The sequence below is a fragment of the Sabethes cyaneus genome, chromosome 1 (assembly GCF_943734655.1).
Source record: "Sabethes cyaneus chromosome 1, idSabCyanKW18_F2, whole genome shotgun sequence".
In the NCBI taxonomy this organism is placed as follows: Eukaryota; Metazoa; Arthropoda; class Insecta; order Diptera; family Culicidae; genus Sabethes; species Sabethes cyaneus.
In genome coordinates, this window is record NC_071353.1 from 113,144,033 (window position 1) to 113,167,179 (window position 23,147).

General features: G+C 37.9%; 1 protein-coding gene across 2 annotated transcripts in view; it reads left to right on the top strand.

The window, feature by feature from the left end:
• Positions 1-23,147, top strand: part of LOC128732920 (glutamine-dependent NAD(+) synthetase) — a 251,361-nt gene that overhangs the window by 122,612 nt on the left and 105,602 nt on the right. The window lies entirely within an intron of this gene.

Here is a 23,147-nt window from a genome sequence, read left to right on the forward strand (position 1 = left end):
AATGGGTTCGGTGTGTTCAAAATTAGTTCCGCCGCTCCAACTTTTAAAGCGAAAAATCAAAAGTTTAGCTCAACAATAGTGTCTTCCAATGGTAACAGCTTGAAGAACTAAAGATAGCAAGAAGATTGGTATGCTGATTAGTCAACTTAGTCAACCCATCGCTTGTAATAAGGTAAAACAATCAGTAACCCGCTTAGACTGCTTAAAACTAGTTCTTTACCCTATGTAAACAATTGCATGCCGCAAATTGTAAAACAACAAATTAAGCGCCCAAACCGTGTTTTCGCATCAGACAGTCGCTAATTCTTCCTCAATTTGAAAATTGCTGCATCACGTCACATGCATGAATATTCCGTCAACCCTTTTTTCATATAAGACATCAGTTTTGAATAAAGTCTTGCAGTCTGTGGAGTGTGGATACAATTGGGTGAAAGATAGGGTTGGTCGCTCACCATTTTATAACTGTTCACTTTCAAGACATCAAATTGGCCTAGGTTTATCGCGGTCCTAAGAAATCTTGTTGAGATGAGGAGATTTATCACTTTTCTGGTGCATTTTCCTAACACAGATATCAAATTAATCTAGACTAAAACTCGTGTTTTTAGTCTTGACCTTGAAATGCGGTCAAACATATATTAATACTTTTTGAAAAGGTGGTTCTACAATTGATGAAAGGACGGTAGGAGAAATAAAGGAAAAGTTTTTGAAATGGAGGGGAGAGAATGGAAAGATGCGGGGGGGTTTATTTGTAACTTTGCTTAACAAGTTGTCATTGTGACTCCTATTTTTTGTTCAATGCACCTTCCAGCATTGGACAAAAGATAGGAGTCACAACAACTTGTTAAGAGTAGCTACCAATAACCTCCCCCCCTCACCTTTCTACTCTTCCCCCCGCACCTTTCCACTCTTTCCCCTCCATTTCAAAAACTTTTCATTACTTTCCCCTACCGTCCCTTCATCAATTGTAGAACCACCGTTTCAAAAAATTGGTCTAGGTTTAGAGCGGTCCTAAGAAACTTTGTTAGAACAATAGGGCTTTATCACTTTTCTGGCATGCTTAGCAGGCACAGATATCGAATTAGTGTACACTCAAGTCGCTTTTTACACGAAGGATACGTTCCGCGTAAATTGAGATCCCGTAAATTCCGAAATTCGCGTAAAAAACCGTGTAAATTCCAAAATTCGCATAAAAAAAAACAAAAATTCGCATAAAAAAACATTGTGGATTTTAACACTACGCGAAAAAATAGACTAATTGAGCACATCCGCGTAAATTTCGAAAATCGCGTAAAAAATCGCGTAAATTCCGAAATTTGCGTAAAAATAGTTGCGTAAAAAACAAACCGCGTAAAACCGCGACTTCAGTGTAATTCTAAACGGCGTAAAGAATCTACGACTTGTTGTAGGCCGTAAATCTCATATTTTCGTGACGGTAACTAGAATCTGAATTATGGAATGACACCTCGCGGTAATACGTAGTAAAAAAAAAGCAAAGCTTTGGACTTAAACGTCTTTCTTTGACTTGACCCTTCTTCATCGACAGACTTCACGGTCGGCTATTAGAGTATTAGAGTACAGCACAGTTACGGAGCAAGTGCAAAAATCCTACTGACTATATCTAGTAGTACCGCCTAGCCGAGATTCGATAGACGTAGTAAAAAAGGAGACTGTACAGAGAAAAAAAAGGCAGAAAAATGAGAGAAAAACGGTCGTTATTGATAAACGAAAAAGTAAATAGACAGAAAAAGAAAAAACGGGTCAGAAAAGGAAGAAAAGAAAAAGAGACATTCATGGATTAACAGAAAAGATTATAGAAAACAAAGAAAATTGCGAGAAAAAATAAAACCGGAAGTCAAAAAGAAACCAAAGAGAAAAACAGAATGCGACAGAAAAGGTAAACAGAATAAGAAGAATGGAACAGACAAACACGAGAAAAGAAACCTGGAGAAAAGAAAGGAGTTAAAAAGGGAAAAAGACGAAACAAGACTGAAAATGACAAATGACAAAAAGGAAAAACGAGGGGTAAATCGGAATCTAAAATGAAGAGAAAGAGGAAACATTGGATGGAAAAAGAAATAACTAGAGAAAGGGGGAAAACAAGACAAATAGAGGAAAGACGGTACAGAAAAAGAATAAAACGAGCCAGGAAAGATGGGAAAACGAGAGAGAGAAATAGAGAAAACGAAACAGAAAACAAGTGAAACCAAAAAAGAAAAGAATAACAAGAAAGAAAAAAGGATATAAAAGGAGAAAGATGGGATGAAAAACGGGAAAATGGGACAAAAAAAAGAAAATAAACTGATTTTTCAAAGAATGAAAAAGTAAAATGGGAGAGAAAATGAGGAAAAACAAGAGAGAGAAAAGGAAAACTGGAGAGCCTAAAAACCCAAAAACAAAGTAAACGTGACAGAAAATAAATGATGATGAAAAATGATATCGTATTCAACGGTAACTTGTGAAAATTTGTGGCAGCGTTTTACATCACTCACATATCTGTTTTAAAAATACGGTGAAAAGAATTTACAAAATGAATTTCGCTTTTCCACAGTGGTGGGCACCGCTAACTGAAAATTTAGCGTCGCTAACCGCTAATTCGCTAACCGAAAAAGTTAGCTCGCTAATCGCTAAACGCTAATCGATAATCTCAGATTAGCGAAAATTTCGCTAATCGCTAATCGCTAAATCTGAATTACCCAAAAACATTTTTGTTTTGAGCATATACTATATAAGTTTGGACATAATATATATGCATAAAAAATGAACTGATTTTAGTATTTTTTCATGCGACTACCCAGTCAGCTGGTGATGAACCCACCTATGTACCGCCAATTGGATTTGATTGTGTACATAAATAACTTGACAGGATTATCAATTGATTTTTAGCAGTTGCGACGAAAACAGACAAGCAACTATACTCGATGCTTTGTTCGTACTGCCAGATGCAGCCCGGAGTGAAGAAGTTGGAAATCGTGAGGCACTTTGTGCCTTTAATGCCTTTAATGCGAAAACAGACACTGATGGAGCCTGCAAGTCGCAGGCGAAATACGTATCTGTCGCGAATAAATATAGATAGTATAGAATTTCAGGTATCGTATTCCACTAAGACGCTCCAAAAACTTCAGACATTACGCCTCACCAAGAAGGTAGGCGATGGCGTCAAATATATCTCCCACAGAAAGTTCCCAAAGAATGTCCTTCTGAAACTGACGATCAGCGAGAAGCGAATGTTCAAGCTGTTGTTCTTTCTTTCGGGGCTTGTGGTGAACGGGGATACATGCAGTATGAATGCTGAAAATTACCGCCTGGAGAAGGTGGTTTTTTGGCTGCCCCGGAGGCCTCGTCCCAGTGTGCCAAAAGATCAATGGAGAAGAGGTTAAAGATAATCATTGTACTGAATACCATCAACCCTTCCGGTGTCTCCCAGCTGCAAACAATAGAACATTTTCATTGTTTTATCGGCCATGACTAAGGTTTCGGCTAACTGCCATCAGGCCGACCTACAGGGCGTCGAAGCATTTGTTGTAGAAGGCTTAATAAAAGTAGCATTCAAAGAAACCTTTTGTAGTTCTTTTCATCTTTAAAAATAGAAAGCGAAATGTCGGAGAGTAACTAAAAATTTGTTACGATTTTAGTTTGACTACATACGTCATTTCCCAAAAAAGTTCTTTTAATCGCGGTCCGTATTTTGTTTATTTTTGTAATGCATACGTTATTTCCACAACTTGTGTTAAAGAAAGAAACTTAGAAACTTAGTATCTATTATCCAGAAATATTCGTGTTTCAATTCCATATTGCATGAAGTAATTTGCGGTTTCGTCACCAACGAGAATGACATTTGCTGAGGATCGCTTATGTAGGAGTGAGAGGGGAGCAAAGAGTGGAGGAGAGGATCCGGGAGTTTGGAATTTGATGTTGTTGATATTACTCCTACTGCAAACAGCCTCAGCGAGGGCCTCAGCTAATGTCAAAAAATCTTTATATGTGTGCGTGGTGGAATACTTCATGCTCTATCCAGCTTTTTACGCGCTATAATGGTGGACGCTGTAAATTGTGTTCGTAATATGCGAACAATCTTTTTGACAACTCTCCATACACGCTTAAAAATTTAAGTCTCGAATGAATAAGATTAATTAAGAAATGAGTGAGTTTCAACTCGAAAATGAGTAAAAACCGACTCACTTTGACAAAAAGTGGAACAGCCCATAAATATGAGTAATGGCAATTTCTCAATTCTGAGTAGTTTAGGCCGACCTCATAACTGAGTTAAATTTACTCGTAATTTGTGTAAGTACTACTCAGTTTTGGGTGAAATGGCACTCATTTTTGAGTAAATATTGCTCATTAATGAGCTTCTACGTTGAAGTCATAAAAGGAGTAAGAGGTACTCAAAATAGTGTGTAAAAAATACGCATGTTTTGAGCTGTTTCACTTTTCGTGAAAGTGGGTCAAATTTTTTAAGCGTGTTCATCAAGTCTGTCACTCTTCGCTTGCAACACTACCGTGCTCTTTCTTTCGTTTACGCCAAAGAAGGAGGCCAAAAATGTGCGAAATGTAAACAAAACTATTGCTCTCCTTCTTTTGCGTAAACGAAAGAAAGAGCAACACTGCCGTACAGGAGAAGAGTGCCCAGTTTTGATGTATGCAGAGTTGTCAAAAAGATTGTTCGCATATTACGAACACAATTTATAACGTCCGACATTATAGCGCATAAAAAGCTGGATAAGTGTCTGTTTCTTATGTTATTATAGCCGGAAATGAAATTTCGATTCAATTAGAACTCGTTTGAATTCGACTTGTCTGGAAAAGATGAGTGGACCTCTCGGTATATCATCGGTATGTCATTCACCAGACAGTAATACTATTATTTTGGTGATTCAACCGCATACAAAATTGTTGATTTGTGACATAATTTCTAACCAATCAAGAGGAACTGAGGGTAAGATGCATCCATTATACCGAGATGTTGTCAGTGGTGTAAAGTTAGGTATTCTTCCAAGAAGCTATCCTAACATAGAACTCACCACACAACAATTAATAGCTACGCAAAATGAAATTTTGATTAGAGTAGAAAAGCAAAGAAAAGATACTCTAAAACCTAAGTTTGGACACTGTGCGTTCAAATCGGGCTATCTTGTGATCTTTTGCAAAAACCAGGAAACAGCAACCTGGCTAAAAACTATCGTTCCGTCCCTTAAACCTTGGGAGGGAGCAGAACTAGTAGCAGTAGACGAGAAAGATATTCCTCGTCCAGAAATACTGATTGGGTTCTTCCCATGGAGTGCAGAAGACAGTAATGAGAGAATTCTTACACTTCTAGAGAGCCAGAATGATGGATTAGCGGTTGATGCGTGGAGAATACTCCAACGCAACATCGTAAATTAACATCTGGAATTAATTTTTACTGTCGTTGGAGTCTCTATGAACTCGATCAAGAGCAGTGAGTTTTTGCTCGACTTCAAATTCGGGAATGCACAAATCAGAAAAAAGTTTCATAAAAGAAATCTAACAGAAACGAAGCCAGGCGAAGAAAAAAAACAAATAAGTGGGGTGTCAGCGCTCAGGAGTAACCCTAGCGTCATTGAGACCCACGAAGAAACTGGTGATACTGAAATGATCAGTGACATCCCAGGATCAAGTGGTGTCCAAGATGCGGGGCTAAACCCGGAGCAATCTGCTCGTACCACAAAAGTCGAACTGGCAAATCAGGGATCAGCACCGGAGTATAGAGAAATAAATCTCCATGCTAATCCAAATATTGGCAACCGCGGAGCTAACGTTGGGAAGCAAAGTCTACCACGCCAACGCGGCAACCCAAACAAAATAATTCAATAAAAATATAAAATTTGTTCAAGTGAATCTTCATCATGCAAAGGGGGCAACTGCTGTACTTTGGAGAAGATTCACAGAAAGCAAACTGGATGTCGCACTGATCCAGGAGCCATGGACTAATAAAAGTAGGATACAAGGAATCCCTACAAATTCATGTAAGTTGATTTACGCTGAGAGCCAGCTCTCGCCCAGAGCTGCAATTTTGGTAAACGAAAGGGCAAATTTCTTTCCTATTACAGATTACAAAAGATACCGTAGCAATCATGATGGAGGTGCCAACGACCCATGGCACAACTGAAATTTGTATTGCATCAGCGTACTTTCCAGGAGACATGGGAGAAGTACCTCCACCGGAGGTTGTAAATCTGGTCTCTTATTGTAAGAGACATAACAAGGCATTTATCATTGGATGTGATGCAAACGCGCATCATACAGTGTGGAGCAGCACAGATACCAACCAGAGAGGTGAGTACCTTTTAGATTTTATATCATCGCATGAAATCGATATATGTAATAAAGGGGACAAACCAACTTTCGTAAATAGAATAAGACAAGAGGTTCTTGATCTGACAGTATGCAGTCCAACGGTGACTGATAGAATATAGAACTGGCATGTTTCGGACGAAGAATCCCTGTCCGATCACAAGCAAATTATATTTGATTACGAAGCTAATCAACAACTGAATGAAATTATAAGAGATCCTAGGAAAACAAACTGGGAGCAACATGATTTGAATCTCAAAGTAGGAGTCAATAGCTTGAAAGGTTGCTCAAAAACGTATGAAGAGCTAGAAAACAACACGACGCAACTTTCAAGCCTGATCCTACAAGCGTATCATAAAAGCTGTTCTACAAAGGAACGCTCTACTAATAGAGATGTACCTTGGTGGAACAAAACCTTAGATAAATTTCGGAAGAAAACCCGGAAACTGTTCAACCAGGCCAAACGGACACAACAGTGGGAAGCATATAAGCAAACCCTCACTGCCTATAATAAAGAAATAAGGAGATCAAAGAGGATACACTGGAGGCATACATGTGAGAACATTGAAAATACTCCAGCAACAGCAAGATTGCAGAAAATCCTCGCTAAAGATCATTCAAATGGGTTAGGCACCTTGAAAAAAGAGGATGGCTCTTTTACTAAATCTACTAAAGAAACATTAGAGCTAATGATGAAAGCACATTTTCCATGCTCAGTCATTAACTCATACGAAGACCAAAGTACACCGGCATTGAGAACTGTAACTCTTGAAACCAGGACAGACATTCATGAAATAGTGAATGAAATGACTGGGCTAGACAGAAACAGGAATGATGCATGCACTTTGGCCAAAAAAATTTTTACTAGAAGCAAAGTGGAATGGGCAATTGACTCCTTTGAACCCTTCAAATCACCGGGTAGGGATGGAATCTTTCCTGTACTACTACAGAAGGGCAAGGCGTTTTTAACACCTACTCTGACAAACCTTTATCAGTCCAGCCTGATACTAGGCCATATTCCAGCAGCATGGCGACAAGTGCGGGTCACTTTTATTCCGAAGGCCAATAAAAAGGACAAGACTTCACCAAAGTCATTTAGGCCGATAAGCCTTTCGTCTGTTCTGCTGAAAATAATGGAAAAAATACTTGATGAGCATATAAAATCATCATATTTAGTTAAAAACCCTCTGAGCAAATATCAATTTGCATATCTAGAAGGTAAATCTTCAGTAACAGCATTACATACGGTTGTAAGGAAACTAGAAAAGTCTTTTGAAGCGAAAGAAATATCACTAGCAGCCTTCCTAGATATAGAAGGCGCATTTGATAACTCATCCCATAGTTCAATGATTGCGGCTATGATGAAACGTGGTTTCGATGTATCCGTTATCCACTGGATTGGCGAAATGTTATCAAAACGAGATATATCAGCAAAACTTGGAAGCACATCCATTAGCGTTAGAGCAATGAAAGGGTGCCCACAAGGAGGCGTAATATCACCTCTATTGTGGTCTTTAATAGTTGATGATCTTCTTCAGCAGATGACAGCCTTAGGCTTTGAAATAATTGGCTACGCAGATGATATAGTCGTAATTGTTCGTGGGAAATTTGACTCTATCATCGCTGACCGGATGCAAATTGCTTTGAATTTTATTTCATCATGGTGTGATAGGCAGGGCCTCAACATTAATGCCAATAAAACTACTATCATACCATTTACGAGAAGAAAAAAAGTTACATTGAGTAACATAAGTTTGAAAGGAACACTCTTGAAACTTTCAGACACTGTCAAATACCTTGGAGTATTTCTTGACAGACAACTCAATTGGAATACACATCTAGAGCAAGCTGTAAACAAAGCTACAAATGCTCTATGGATATGTAAAAGAACTTTTGGTAAGCAATGGGGACTGAAACCGAAGATAATCCAGTGGATCTATTCGGCTATTGTGAAACCCAGGATTACCTATGCCTCGTTGGTCTGGTGGCCAAAAACAAAAGAGAAAGCTTCTCAGAAAAAGCTAGAAAGACTTCAGAGGCTAGCCACTCTCTCAATAACAGGTGCAATGAGAAGTACACCTTCGAAGGCATTGGATGCTTTACTTTATATGCTTCCACTGCATCAGTTCATACAATTAGAAGCTGAAAAGAGTGCTCTGAGGATCAAAAGATCTATGAACCTCTTTGATGGTGATCTTACAGGTCATATCAGTATTCTAAAGACTATTAGTATTAATCCTCTGGTAATCAATAATGAAGACTGGATGGCGAAAAAATACAACTTTGACCGAATTTTTCGTGTATTTGAGCCTAGGCGTGATTCCTGGGAAGACGGTGGTCCCGATCCTCGCCAAGGCTCGACGGTTTTTTACACAGATGGTTCAAAAATGGACAACCAAGTGGGAGCAGGAGTAACTGGCCCAGGAATAGACATGTCAATTTCTATGGGTAGATGGCCAACTGTGTTCCAAGCTGAAATTCAAGCAATTCTAGAGTGTTCTACTGTGTGCTTGCGCAGAAACTATAGACATTCAAATATATGCATCATGTCCGATAGTCAAGCAGCTCTAAATGCTTTAAAGTCGGCGACATGCACATCAAAACATGTCTGGGAATGTATTCAATCACTCCAAAAATTATCTTGCCGTAACCAAGTCAACTTATATTGGGTCCCAGGTCACTGTGGAATTGATGGAAATGAAAGGGCTGATGCGCTTGCAAGATTCGGATCTTCTCATCAATTTATAGGACCTGAGCCCTTTTGCGGCCTATCTGCTTCTGTTTTAAAAATGGAGCTGAAGGCATGGGAATGTAGGAAAGTGGAATCAAATTGGAATAACACCTTCAATGCTAGGCAGTCGAAACGATTTATCTCTCCAAACATTTCTATGACTCGCAAAATACTGGAGCTTTCAAAGAAAGATCTAAGCATCTATACTGGTCTAATAACAGGACATTGTCCGAGCCGCTATCATCTGAAGCAAATGGGAAAACTTCAAGATGATATATGTCGCTTCAGTGGCATAGAAAAGGAAGACTCGGAACACCTGTTATGCCGATGTCCGGCAATTTTTAATAAAAGATTAAGATTCTTCGACAGAGGGCTGTTAGAACCCTTTGATATTTGGAGAACAATTCCCAGTACGGTAGTGCACTTTATCCGAAATGTATCACCGGACTGGACAAATGCTATTAGTCAAACAATGACGGTCGCTTCTAATAGTGGTGCGTCATCTTGACAACATAGCTGTAGTAAAATGGGGGATATATCACAATAGATCAAACAAATGGTCGCAGTGATAAAAATACCCAACATGGAAAAAAAAAACCAATGCAATATAAAAATGACGAAGTAAAGTTTGAATGCTTTTACAATTTTCATGCAGCTTTAGCGATTTAGCGGTTAGCGATTTCAAGGGTTTATTTTTAGCCAAGCTAACAGTTTCGCTAACGTATTCAAAATTTAGCGAAAACGCTAACTCGCTAACCAGAATTTAGCGCCGCTAACAAGCGAATTAGCGAAATTGTGCCCAACACTGCTTTTCCATAATTTAATGAAACCCCGCCAAGCGCCTAGCGGGGTAAAAGTGCGATTCACGGATGGGGCAAAAGTTCGATTCATGAACGGGGCAAAAATGTATAACTAATTATATACAGCTTTAGGCACAATATTACAGATACTAGAACTGGAAGATCTGCAGAAAACTGTGTGCTCTACAGATGTTGGCCGAGACACTGTTTTCGTCTATACGCTGGTGAAACAAAAAAAAAAGTTTGATAAAGCTTCGATCTGGAGGAGGTTGCAGTACACCAGCGGAAAATAGGGAAGGTGCAAATTGCGAATACTCTTTACCAAAACACAACGCTGATAGAAGATATTATGGTTTTATTACCTGCCGTGTTAATTTCATGGAATTAAACCTCGCACTTTTGCCTCGCTAGTGGGGTAAAAGTGCGAATCGGCACTTGATCAGAAGAATGAAGAATTTATTTTGTACTAGCTGGCCCGACAAACTTCTTATTGCCACAAATTAAACTGTGTTGTACATAAATCCTGAATCTCGGATGACCTTTATCACAATCTCGAGTTTTTCAAGTTTCTGAGGAGTTCATGGGTGTTTTAATATACAAATTTTCCTCACAGTAAAGTAGAAAACAACTCCCCCCATTGCTTAGCCTGATAAAGTAAAGCGGATAGCATTTAAATATTCGCCATCATTACAAACATTACATTTCGCTGAATACCATTTTGCGGAACACCAATTCTCGGTTAACCATAACGCGGAATATAGAGTTTTGCAGAATACCATTTCGCGAAAAACCTTATGCGGGATGTACCATTTCACGGAAAATCTTTTCGTAGAAAGTACCATTTCGCAGGGGTGACCCAACGACGGCAGTCGCCGGCAACACTTGCGGCCTGTGTTCGTCTCGCCCTGAATCATCTAATGTTACTATTGATAGTTTCTGGTGGTCTTGTTATTGACTAATGTTTTACGAAAAAATTTCTAAAATTTCTCGAGTTGGATTAGTTTTTGAGTTTCGCAAAAAATTTGGCAAAACACGCCAAATTTGGTTCCATTTGCTTGATTTTGTTATGAGGATATTTGTATTTCATTTGTATAGAAGCCCCTTCCCACTATTGAAAAGGGGAGGGGTCATAATTCCCCACCTAAAGAAGGGAGTGGTCTCAATTCACCACAGAAAAAAAAATTTGCCTACTAAACCACCCACATGGTAAATTTGGTTCCATTTGCTTGATTAGTTCTGGAGTTATAAGGAAATTTGTATTTCATTTGTATGGGAGCCCCCCTTCCTAAAAAGATAAGGGGTCCTAATTCATCATAGAAAAAATTCTTGCCTCCAAAAACACCCACATGCCAAATATGGTTTCATTTGATTGATTAGTTCTCGAGTTATGAGGAAATTTATATTTCATTTGTATGGAAGCCCCCTCCTAAAGGGGAGGGGAGTCATAATTCCCCTTCTAAAGAGGGGAGGGGTCTCAATTCACGATTGAAAAAATTCTTGATTCCAAAAACACCCACATGCCAAATTTTGTTCCATTTGCTTGAATATTTTTCGAGTTATGCAGAAATTTTTGTTTCATTTGTGTGGGAGCCCCCCTCCTCTTAGTGGGGGGAGGGGTTAGTTAGTTATTACCTAATATTTTAGTTTGTTGACTATCATACGCGATCAATCAAAGTGAGCTGAGTTTTATTTAAATGCCAGTTTTTCCTAGCAGCCAAATTTCCTTGGTTTTTTTCGTGCGACGAAGAAGAAAATGTCGACTAATCGTTTCAATTTCCGTCGTTCATAAAATGAAAATAACTCGCGCAACGCATTGTCGTAGGGGGGCTCCGTAGCTGCAAGGTTACCGAGTCTGCTTTGACAAGCGAGTGGTCGTGGGTTCGAATCTTAGTAGAATCAAGCCATTCGATGTCAAGTGACTTTAGCATGGGTTTATTCTCAGGCCCCTCCATTTGCCCTTCCTTCGTGCTGAATTCTGTATTTACCCTCTAAAGCCTTTTGACAGTGCAAATGTCCCTCCTATAGTTAAGTGTACTGGTCAGAGGTACGAATGAGTCCTCGCCAGGGACGACTGTAATATGGGATAGTGCTGGCAGCGAGGAATAAGTGGGTAAAGTAGACCAAGCTTTGAAGGAAGGGTAAACCCCAATACACGCAAGCACGCATAAAAAACTCAATAAGCATATCGCTCACTCAATAGCGATTATAGCAAAAAGAAATGCAGTGCAGGTCATAAAGCAAACACCCGGGCGATATCACAATAGATCAACTATACTGGTCGCAGTAATGAGTCCACACAAGGAAAAAAACGCATTGTCGTTATTCTGCAGCCGGGAAAACTTGCATGACCTGCAGAAATATTGCCGAATAACATTTGTCATGCCGTCGTACACAAATACATGCGCGTTTGCTTCGTAAATATTATTGGGATTTTTAGTTCGGACGATGAAAAATTAAAAATTAAAACGGTACGACGAATTTAAGATAAAAAGCCAGTTGCGTAATTTGAATAAAATGCTTTAATAAGTTATCGCTTTTTAGTGAATTCAAAGGTCACGGATTGGAAGGTAAGTGTGTTTGAGTCAAATTAGCAGCAGAACTTTTGGAGTATTCATTAAATCCACCTAAAAATGATGAAAATTAGAGTGGCTTTCCTTATTACGACGGGAATTAGAAATAAACCCTAGATAACATTATTATTCCAGAGGATTTATAGTTGAATGTGAAGACATTGAGTTACTGCTTCACTATAAAATATATTTTGTTGTTGTCCTTTTTTATATCTCACGAAAATTGATGACAACTTCAAACATCGCACTTATGCCCCGCCCTACTCTATTGCGGTTTATGTTCTGCTAACTTTGCACTTCCAGCTCAAGAGATATATCGCTTTGGTCATCACTGAAAAATGTTCGAGATATTGACTCCTTGAAAAGGCACATTTTTAAGCATAACTCTTAAACTGCTCGATTGGAGGAGTTTTATCCTCCAAAACTTTTGCGATAGCAGGACCCTTCATTTGACACTAAAATGATTGAAACCGGTTGTGCGGTTCCGGAGAAAATCATGTCACGTAATTTTCCCATTTTTGCTTATAAGTTTTAAACGAAATGTCGGACCGCAAAGCAATTCAATACTGGTGTTGTTGTTTGTTTTCTGCTTTTTTACATGCTTCTTCCTGCTAAGATTTAGTAACGAGAACACTTGAGGTCTTAAGTTCACAAGTATAATTATAATAAATAAAATAAATAAATAAATAATAGTTTTCAACCAAGGGTAATAGCAGGCGAATCGGTTCAGCCATCTCCGAAAAACAGACTACTGAAAAAAAGCGTCTCGCACATACATACACACATCACAACATGCACAAGTTTTAAATTTTAATAGCACTTTTTCCATAGAATTGCCGTACTAGTTTTTGAATTGTTTTGACATCATGATACTAGCAATTTCCAAAATAAAGCTGTTAACATGTAACGCTCTTAGATACCGATGACCCTTCTGACATAGTTTTCAAAAGCATGATTAAAACAAATTATTTCTTTGCGTTGTGTTTTGGCATATCTTAATAGGCCTGTATGCATTATGACTTCCCATGAGCCTACAGTACTGGACAATATAAAGTACGCACCCGCTCTCATACTATATAACACGCGGTATCTTTTTTATTGTCAAACATATGAACTCGGTATTTTTGGACAAATTGTAGAATTTTCAATGCTTTAAACGATTTTTGTATCGTTAAATATAAACATTAGCTATTTTGATCAAGCTATTGTATTTTTCTAGAAAAAGTCAATTTTTAGTTGTTCATAATAAAGTACGCACTACTAATATAATGACTGCACAACGCCGCCGACTGCATACGAATAGTTTCCTCACCATCACACTACAGCGAAGTGTCAAAACAAATTGTTTGTGATTGATTTTTCATTACTGGTGCGCGTTTTTATCTGATACGATGGCAAAAAAGCAAATTTTTGAAGATATCCGTAAACTTATCGTTAAAAATCGTAAGAAAGTTTTCTCGAATAGAGAAATTGCTCGAAGATATGAAATTAGTGAGGCAGGAGTACGAAAAACATTGAAAAAATATGAGGAACTTGGAAGCGTAAAAGACCGGACTGAAAGAGGAAGAAAGCGGAGGACTACAACCAGTGATGATCGCCTGATTCGTCGAGAAGTGGCTAAAGATCTGTTCTCTACCAGCCGTGTAATCCGAGAAAATACGAATTTAAATATTTCCGAACGAACTGTTCGTAGAAGACTGAAGGAAATGGGATTTAAAAATGGATTTGCTCAACGAAGGCCATTTATCCGAAATGTTAACAGGTTTGTTTATTTCATATTCAATATTTGTTTTTAAGTAATATTAATTTGTATAGGATCAAACGTCTTAAATTTGCACAAAAATATATCGACAAACCTCTGGAGTATAAAGCCTCTGTATAAAACATCTTCTGAAAGTATATCTATAAAGTTATTTTTGTTCGATCACTGTGAATAGTTATCTACTATAAATAATGAGAAAAGCATGAAAGTTTCAAGATGCGGTAAGTGCGTACTTTATTTTGTCCAGTACTGTATATACCTATATGTAGCTAATTACTGAGAGACCAAGCGCCTCCATTAAATGCAAAGCGCAAGTGAACGCACGATTGTTTACCAATTTGCTGAAGGTATTCATACAAAATCAGGGCTCTAAATTAATGCCAAAAATGGTTAAAAAAGGACAATGGTTTCGTTTTTCAGTTTGGTTGAATTGAGAGGTTGTTAATCAGTATAATCAATTTTAAACCTTACAAACATTATACACTATTTTCGTGAATCGCATCAGCTACAACTGACAGCATTGTTCTATTCTATGCTGTAAGCATTATCTACGATTATTTCCGTCTTGCCTTATTATCGTGGTTTCTTTTCGAGGAAGATAAATATCCACTTGAAATTATTTTGTAAGATATTGCTGTAATTTCTATTGGACAAACAAAAATTGTCATCTGAAGAAGAGCGAAATGCAGAAAGGCCATTCATGTGAAGTTAGACGGACAACGAAACGAATGACCAACTGTCAATTCCCAGTCTCAGCCGCATGAACCGCAATAGTTTGCGTTATTTCAAACTTACTAAAAACAATGAAAGCCACCATGCACAATACCTAATTCATAATAATTTTTACATTTCTCAGCCGATCATTGACTACATGTTATAATACGGGACCGTTTTGCAGAAACATATTTTACTTTTTTCTTTCTTATCGACTCCGACAGCACGGGGTTATGAACTAATCCGCATAATGAATTTCAAACCATTCCTTTACGCGGACCCGAAAAGGCTGCATTGTTGTTCACCAAAACAAGCAAGCCAATGATTTTGCCTTCGATAAAATGACACGGCATGCTCTACTTTACCCAGTTCAGTTCAGGCTCAACTTTAAGGTCGTGCTTTTACTTTCGCAACCGAGTTATCGTCCGGTCGTTCGGTTCAAACGATACTCCATAAAACCAAAGCAATTATTTCCGTCGTTCGTGCCGCAGCAACCGTTTATAACCCCAGCAGTAATTGATTTCTCTTCAAATGTTTCATCAATTTCTGTCATCACGATAGAAGATTCATCACTACCCGGCACTGCCTCTTCCGCTTATCCTAGACACAGTTTTCCTGCCTTTTCATCAATCACAGTCAATTCGTCCAAGGACTCCAATTTACGTCGATCCATCACCGTTCCGCTGATCACTTGTATTCTCTTCGATTTCCCATTTTTCGGTTCAATCATCCCCTGCCAGATAGATACGCAATTACGGAATGCAACAATCTCGGCACAACCGATTCGCGCTATACGATACGTCCGAGTACGAATCCTCGGTTGGCATCCATTTAGCCAGGAGGGAAATTCCTACCCCGTTCTTATCTTTCGAGTATCTCTCAACAGACTGAATCCAAAACGGGTGCTCCACGTTCACAACCGACGACGGACGACCTACTCTAGTGGCGTTTTTTTTTCCTGTGCGCTGCTGGCAACCGTCGCGTGTCCTCTTCCATTTCCACTTTCGTGTACCCTCCCGGCAGGACCCACCGGGACTATCAGTGCTGTGCTGGAATGTCGATTCCGTTCATTCTTTTGCACATTGTGCTCTCTGGAGCTGAGCGCTGTAACTAGGTTACTTATTAAATTTAATACAACAATTCCAATTTATTAATTCCTGTGGTCTGCCCCTCCAAAAGCAACATATTTTCCCGAAGCTTTCGTGAAGAGAAATAATTCTAAAATCAAACGGCTTGCGCTTGTTATTGTATTGGGCTGTGACAGCAAGATGGCAAGCAAACGATTGGATCGCCAGCTGTTCACACTTTGTGCCTGTCACACATGGGGCGCGAAAAGTTTCGTTAGTAATGGATACCGTGTGTAAAAGCAGCGCGTCGTTTGTCTTTCGATGTTCCCACCTCCAGCACCACCACCCCACCACCACCACCACCACCACACAGGAAGAAGCTAGAGTAGAACGGAGCAGGCAGGCATCATTTGCTGCTGTGCAGCACATATTGCTTTACTTCACAACCGAGCAAAGTTCGTGAAATAAGACGTACGACGGTAACGATCCAACAACTAGCGCGTTCCCCTTATTGCAAATACTAGTGTTGTCTGAACCCCGATACTATAAACTGCTAAGTATGTAGAGTACATGATATGACATACTCTACGGAGTTGAAGGAACATTCGAAGCACTCACGTAGAGTTTTTCGCAAAATAATCACGGCACTTTTAATACTTTAACTCTGGGGATTTATTGAAAAAGCATCACAAATTCAATTTTTTGATTGTTCCTTACACAAAGGTTAATTAATTTTCAACTAGAAAATTAATTCATTGTTTGATGGGATGTGAACAAAGCCCTGGAAACGATGGGGTGCGAATAAGGAAACTTCGGGACGTATGCTGTCCTTACTCGCTGTCACTTGTTATGTTGAATTATTGAATAAATAAGCCATAAATACTAAAAAAATCAAATGAAAAAATCGAAAATACATCACAGTAGTGCGTTTTGCCCCGATTGGGCATTCTGCATGGCACACCTCACGCTGATATTATAATTCAATGATTTACAGTAACCAAACTCAAAAAGATTGTGATTTACACCCGATCGCATGGTTGTCATAGGAATACGTTAGGTTCAGTTAGGTTATTGCTATAAAACCCTTAATGGGAAAAGTTTTTTATGGCCTTCATTCGTGTGTTGAAACCAATACACTCAAGTCGCTTTTTACGCGTAGGATACGTCCCGCGTAAATTAAAACCGCGTAACTTCCGAAATTCGCGTAAAAAACCGCATAAATTCCGAAAATCGCGTAAAACAACCGCGTCAATTCCGAAATTCGCGTAAAAAAACCGCGTAAATTCCGAAATTCGCGTAAAAAAAACCGCGTAAATTCTAAAACTCGCGTAAAAAACCAAAATTTCGTGTAAAAAAATTTTGTGGATTTCAACACTACGCGCAAAAATAGACGTTTTGAGCACATCTGTGTAAATTTCGAAAATCGCGTAAAAAACCGCTTAAATTCCGAAAATCGCGTAAAAAAAACCGCGTAAATTCCGAAGTTCGCGTAAAAAAACTGCGTAAATTACGAAATTCGCGTAAAAACCGCGTAAAAAGTGACAGGTATACCTCGATAGCACGTACACCCGCGCATCGTTTAGCGTACGTACTATCGAAACGTACGTAATATCGAATCACAATTTTTAATGTAAAGTATTATTTTTATTATGCTAAATATTGTCTAAAATTTCCAAATTTTAATATATTATAATATAAATAATTATCAGGGGAGCGTGTAGGACGCTATATCTCTACATATTTGCGTTGGTAAGAGGAAATGCTTATCAACTTAGGGACCTTCAAGAATTGCTTCAAGAAGCCCAAGACTATGCTTTATGGGACAGACATGCTTTTATTTAGCAACTTGCGCTTGTAAATGAAAGCATAACTGACCAATCTTCGAAATTTTGAAAAAAAAAAATGCTTTTGTGTTTAACTTTATAACAAAATTAATAGGGATAGTTTAATTTCTAGCGCAACGTGGTTTTTCCTCCGAAGAAAGTAAAATAATTCTTGTATAATGACGCACAACATACATATTTATGAATTAGTCAGTTCTTTGCAGTCTCATTTTTCCACACTTCACTTTTGTCCATATGGGACAGTTACGCTTTTATGGGTAGTAATCGTATTTAACGAACACCACCCAAGTAACAATTTGGGTTTTATTACACGCTTATGATGGCATTTAAGACCAAAATTGCTCGTGAATATGGCTTTAAGACTACAATAAAACTCACATTGTTGCTTGGGCAATATCTGCAAATAAACGAATATAACATTGCCTGCTGTTCCCTCCATCGCAGTTGGAAAGATTGTGAATCGCAGAAAAGGTTAATTCCCTGAGCAAAAATCTGCAAAATCAGAATGCTAAAATAACTGTCATTTAGAACGTATATTTGATTAATTTACTATTTAGGAACTGTTTTTAATTTTAAAGTAATGGTTTTTACATAACAGAAATAACTATTATTCAAAAATTTAGAATTATTGAATACGCATTTGCTTGTATTGACTCATAAATATTCATAAAAAAGTTTCTGCTTTATTTAGAAAATAAAAAAAATCACTGCTGGAAAATGTACGTACTATCGAGGCAAAATGTACGTATTATGGAGGGTACGTATTATCGAGGGTACGTACTATGGAGGTATACCTGTATAAGGTAAAATATGGCATGAAATGTTGTATTGTTCTTAAACTAGCTGACCCGACAAACTTCGTATTGCTACAAATTAAACTGTGTTGTACATAAATCGTGAATCTCCGATGACCTTTGTCACAATCTCGAGTTTTGCAAGTTTCTAAGGAATTCATGGGTGGTTTAATATACAAATTTTTCTCACAATATAAGGTAGAAAACAACTCCCCCCATTGCTTAGCCAGATAAAATAAAGCGGATAGCATTTAAATATTCGCCATCATTACAAACCATTTCGCCGAATACTATTTTGCGGAACACCACTTCTCGGTTGACCATAACGCGGAATATAGATGTACCATTTCACGGAAAATGTTTTCGTGGAAAGTACCATTTCGCAGGGGGTATCCTCTCCTTACTCGCTGCCGCTCGTTCGGACCCAATTGAAGGATAGTAATAGAGGTCAGTAGACCTAGGAAAATAAATAAACCTAGTATTTTTTGAAACGGTGGTTCTACAATTGATAAAGGGACGGTAGGGGAAAGAAATCAAAATTTTTGATAAAGAAGGGGAAAGAGCAGAAAATTGAGGAGCGGCGAAGGGAGGGGGGGGTATTGGTAGCTACACTTAACAAGTAGTCGTTGTGACTCCTACCTTTTGTCCAATGTTGGAAGATGCATGGGTCGAACCAAGCTATAATCTGAGATTATAACCGGATTCGAACCCACAACACGCGCCAGGGCATGCGGTTCGCTGGTACTTGTACCTTTGAACCATAGAGGCGCTGGTCAAAAGGAGACTGTAAAATCCGCTTATCAAGATAGCGACGCGTCTGGTTGGGTTTTTTAGACACAAATTGTGCCTCTTCCTCCGTCTGTTGTAGATAACCGCCGACCGAGAAGTTTAAATCTAACTTGTTTTTACTGGCAGGACGACGACACTCTGCAGGCCCTTACGACTTGCAAGGTACTACACGTGAAGTTATTCGTCTGCCAGCGCGTTTGCCGCGTTTCTCAGCGCGGGTGTTCGGGGGAAGGCCCCGTTCCTATGAAATAGACTAATCTCACGTTTTTAGTCTTGACATGCATATATATGTATGACCGCATTTCAAGGTCAAAAATACAAACATGTGATTAGTCTAAAAAAACTAGATAAAAGAGAACGCTGCGGGGGGGCTGCCCCCACAGTGGCCGGCACTTCCAACGGCGGGTTGCCGGTAAAACTCGCGGCCTGCGCACAGTGGTTTGATTGCTCTGGAATCGTGAACTTTTTTAATAACTCTTTTCATAGTGTTTTTTTCAATATGGCGTCTTCGAAAGAATTTCTGTATATCAATAGACGCAACAACTGGTGGTTAGTATTAGATCGGAACTCAAACACAGGCGGCGCTGCAAAATTTAACTTTCTAATTTGATGATATAGAGCTATAGTATGTTCTATAAAGTTTTAGATAATCTTATTATGAAGCTTTTTGCTGAAAACATTATTCCTCGAAGTATCACAGTTTTCGAGATATAAAGCGTCTTTCATGACGGACCCCACAAATCGGGTTTTTCACTGTAGCTTCAAAACTATATGATTTAGGGAAAAATAGTGTTCGGCAAACATTTGCATCTATTAAAATCACGCTCTTTTTTAATAAAGATTGAAATTTCATGAACATAACTATTATTTTAAGCATGAAACTGCTTTTGAAACCATAGAAATCAATAACCCGTGTTTGAGCATTAAACAAAATAACTGCTAAAAATTGTGGGGTTTCCAAAAGATTTCGCCCTGATCTTCTAAGTCCTTTGCAAAAATCAGGTCAGAATCGTAACAACAACTACATTCTGAAATAACAAGTACGTATAACTTTTTGTTAAGGGGGGGGGGCTACTCTAGAAGGTCGAAAAATAATGGGTTTTCATAATTCATAATAGTGATTATGCTGTGGCAGATGGGCGCGTGGATGCGTTCTAGAAAACTGTTCCTTCTTACACGGAGAATAAAAATGTAGTTACTCAGTTACGTTACGTCGTTACTTCGTAGCGCATAGTGTGCATTTCCGCAATAGCTGAATTTTGCGCGACAATAAATTTACTGAACACAACACCCTTACTCTCTTATGCATCTCAGTTTCTTTTGTGTTTATCGCCTATCGCAATATAACGTTTGACACCTGAACCAATAAATAATTGGTAAACATTATTTTTATTTATTGCGTTCATGTTGCGACATTTATTTTTTTCGAATTGTTGAAATATCGCAAACATACCAGCTCCTGGCTCTTGGCCAGACTCTTCATAAGGCCCTATCCTATAAATGTATCTTTATAGGGCTTTAGCTTTTTAGGGCTCTCGGATGACTGGTAGTAAGATGCTAGGGAGAGGCATAGGAAATGTTTCTTTTTTATCAAAATTAGGCAGAAATCATGAAAATTAAGTATAACAGAGTAACTGTACCACAAATAAAATATGATTAGTGATTGTTTTTTAGGTAGGTAAACGTAAATAAGTGAGAAATTTTGATTTTACTACCACTAGAAAAGCGCCATCTCTTGAAAAGCAACGGTTCGTATGGTGTCCTATTCTTATTAAAAAAATATCATCACCCATTTGTGTGAAAAAGAATTAATTCTTAAGGGTTCATCAAAATGTAGGAAAAGATGTTTACCAATTTATGCATTGCTATAAAATTCCTCAACTGTAATGCTCAAAAGTTGGGGTTATTATACCTAAAACTACAATCTGGCGTAATGAAATTCACTACTTGATACACTACCAATCTCTACTTGAAAACTACAGTCCCTAAGATAATAAACATTTCCTCTTATCATCGCAATTTTGCAGAGATATAGCGCCCCGCACGCTCCCAATCATTGTGGAGTTTTCGCAAAAGTTGTTTCTTATCTCCACAACTATAATAGCTGGAAGGTTACTTTCTTTGGCAAAGTTCTTTATAATAATCTTCTCAAAAATTTTGTAGAACATTGTTTTGCTCTATCTCTTACTGCTTGAAAAATAAATTTTCTATCTTACTTTTAGCGGGGTTAATCAAAGAATCATTCATACCAGAAGAAAGAGCTTTTTACGCTGTGAAATTTCTCTGAACATAGTTAACCAGTATAATCAACCATTTTGGCGCAATTAAAAAACCCGTGTTTTCATACCGTTGGGACCTGTGCTGTTAAAAGGTGACAAATGTCCACAGAGAGGTAGAAGGAAGTATGAAATGTCCTAAAAGTGATCAGAATGAAATATATGTAGTTCGTTCTAAATTATCTTTCAAAAAAAAAATTGAAAAAATACCTGATTTTGTCACTGTCCCGTTTTGTCACCCCAAAATTTATTATGGGGGTGACAAAATCGGGTCATTACTGTATTCAGCACAGTTTCTTGTTTTAGTACGTTTTGGAGAATTTTTTTTTTAAATATTAAAAAAAACAAAAGTTCGCATCACCCTAAATGGTGAGTTCACGGTCACCCTAATAATGCAAAAAGATGTGTTTTATTTTATTATTAAACTTCTCCGAAGACAACACCCTTGAAAATTACGCATTTTTACACAATTGCTACGGTCCGCTCTTTTTCAAAATCGGACCACCGTGCATCCCTATCTCTCACCCGATTATATCAAAAAATGTAAGAATATACCCGAAAATCAAGTCTTGTATGGAAACGAGGTAGAAAATACGGAATATTCATGCATGTGATTCGGAAAAAATAACACGAAGATATATTGTTAAAGTAGAATACAAAATACTGTAAAACATTTAAATTTGGTTGTCAGATAAGGCAACCTTACCATCAAACTTATTGTAGTCCACCATAGCTTTTATGGTTTTGAGAGATTCGACCATACAAATGACGGATTATTAAGTGTCCTAATAATAAAAAAAACCTATTTTTTCGCGAACAAAAGTTTTCACTAGCAGTTAAATGTTATCACCCTTGAATGGTAATTTTGTTTAAGTAAAAAGCAAAATATAATCAAAAAAGGAAGTCAATTTGTGATGAAATATGGCCAATTCCATTCCATAAAATGAGAAACAAAAATATGAATAAAATTTGAATGTGTAGCACTTTAATAATAAATTTTAATGTTCACAATAAAAACTGTTGCAGACCCCTTGTTTCTACTACACAATTTAATGTATTTTTTTTTTCGCAACAATTCTCAAAGTGAAGAATCAAAGAGTCACAATTCTTTTCATACTTTTGATTGTATTGCTATAAAATGTATGAAAATAACCCAAGAGCAAAATGCCAAGAAATCTTCTAAGCTGCTGATAACATGACTTTTTTTCTGGAATAATTTTTAGCGGGCATTCCATATGTTAGTTGATAAATATACTTTTAAACAATCTGTCTGAATGAATGCTATTTTCGAAGAAATTAAGTTAATTCTATATTTTTTTCGATTCAACCAAAAGTTGTGCGTTCAACGACTAATGTTATATCTTTTGAGAAAGTTTCTTAAGCCAGTTAACAAATACCATTCGTTTTGATAGGTTTTGATTAAATGCGTGCAGCATATGGACGCAATCGGGCGACGGGAAGAAATGGTCGCCTTATGTTACGAGCATA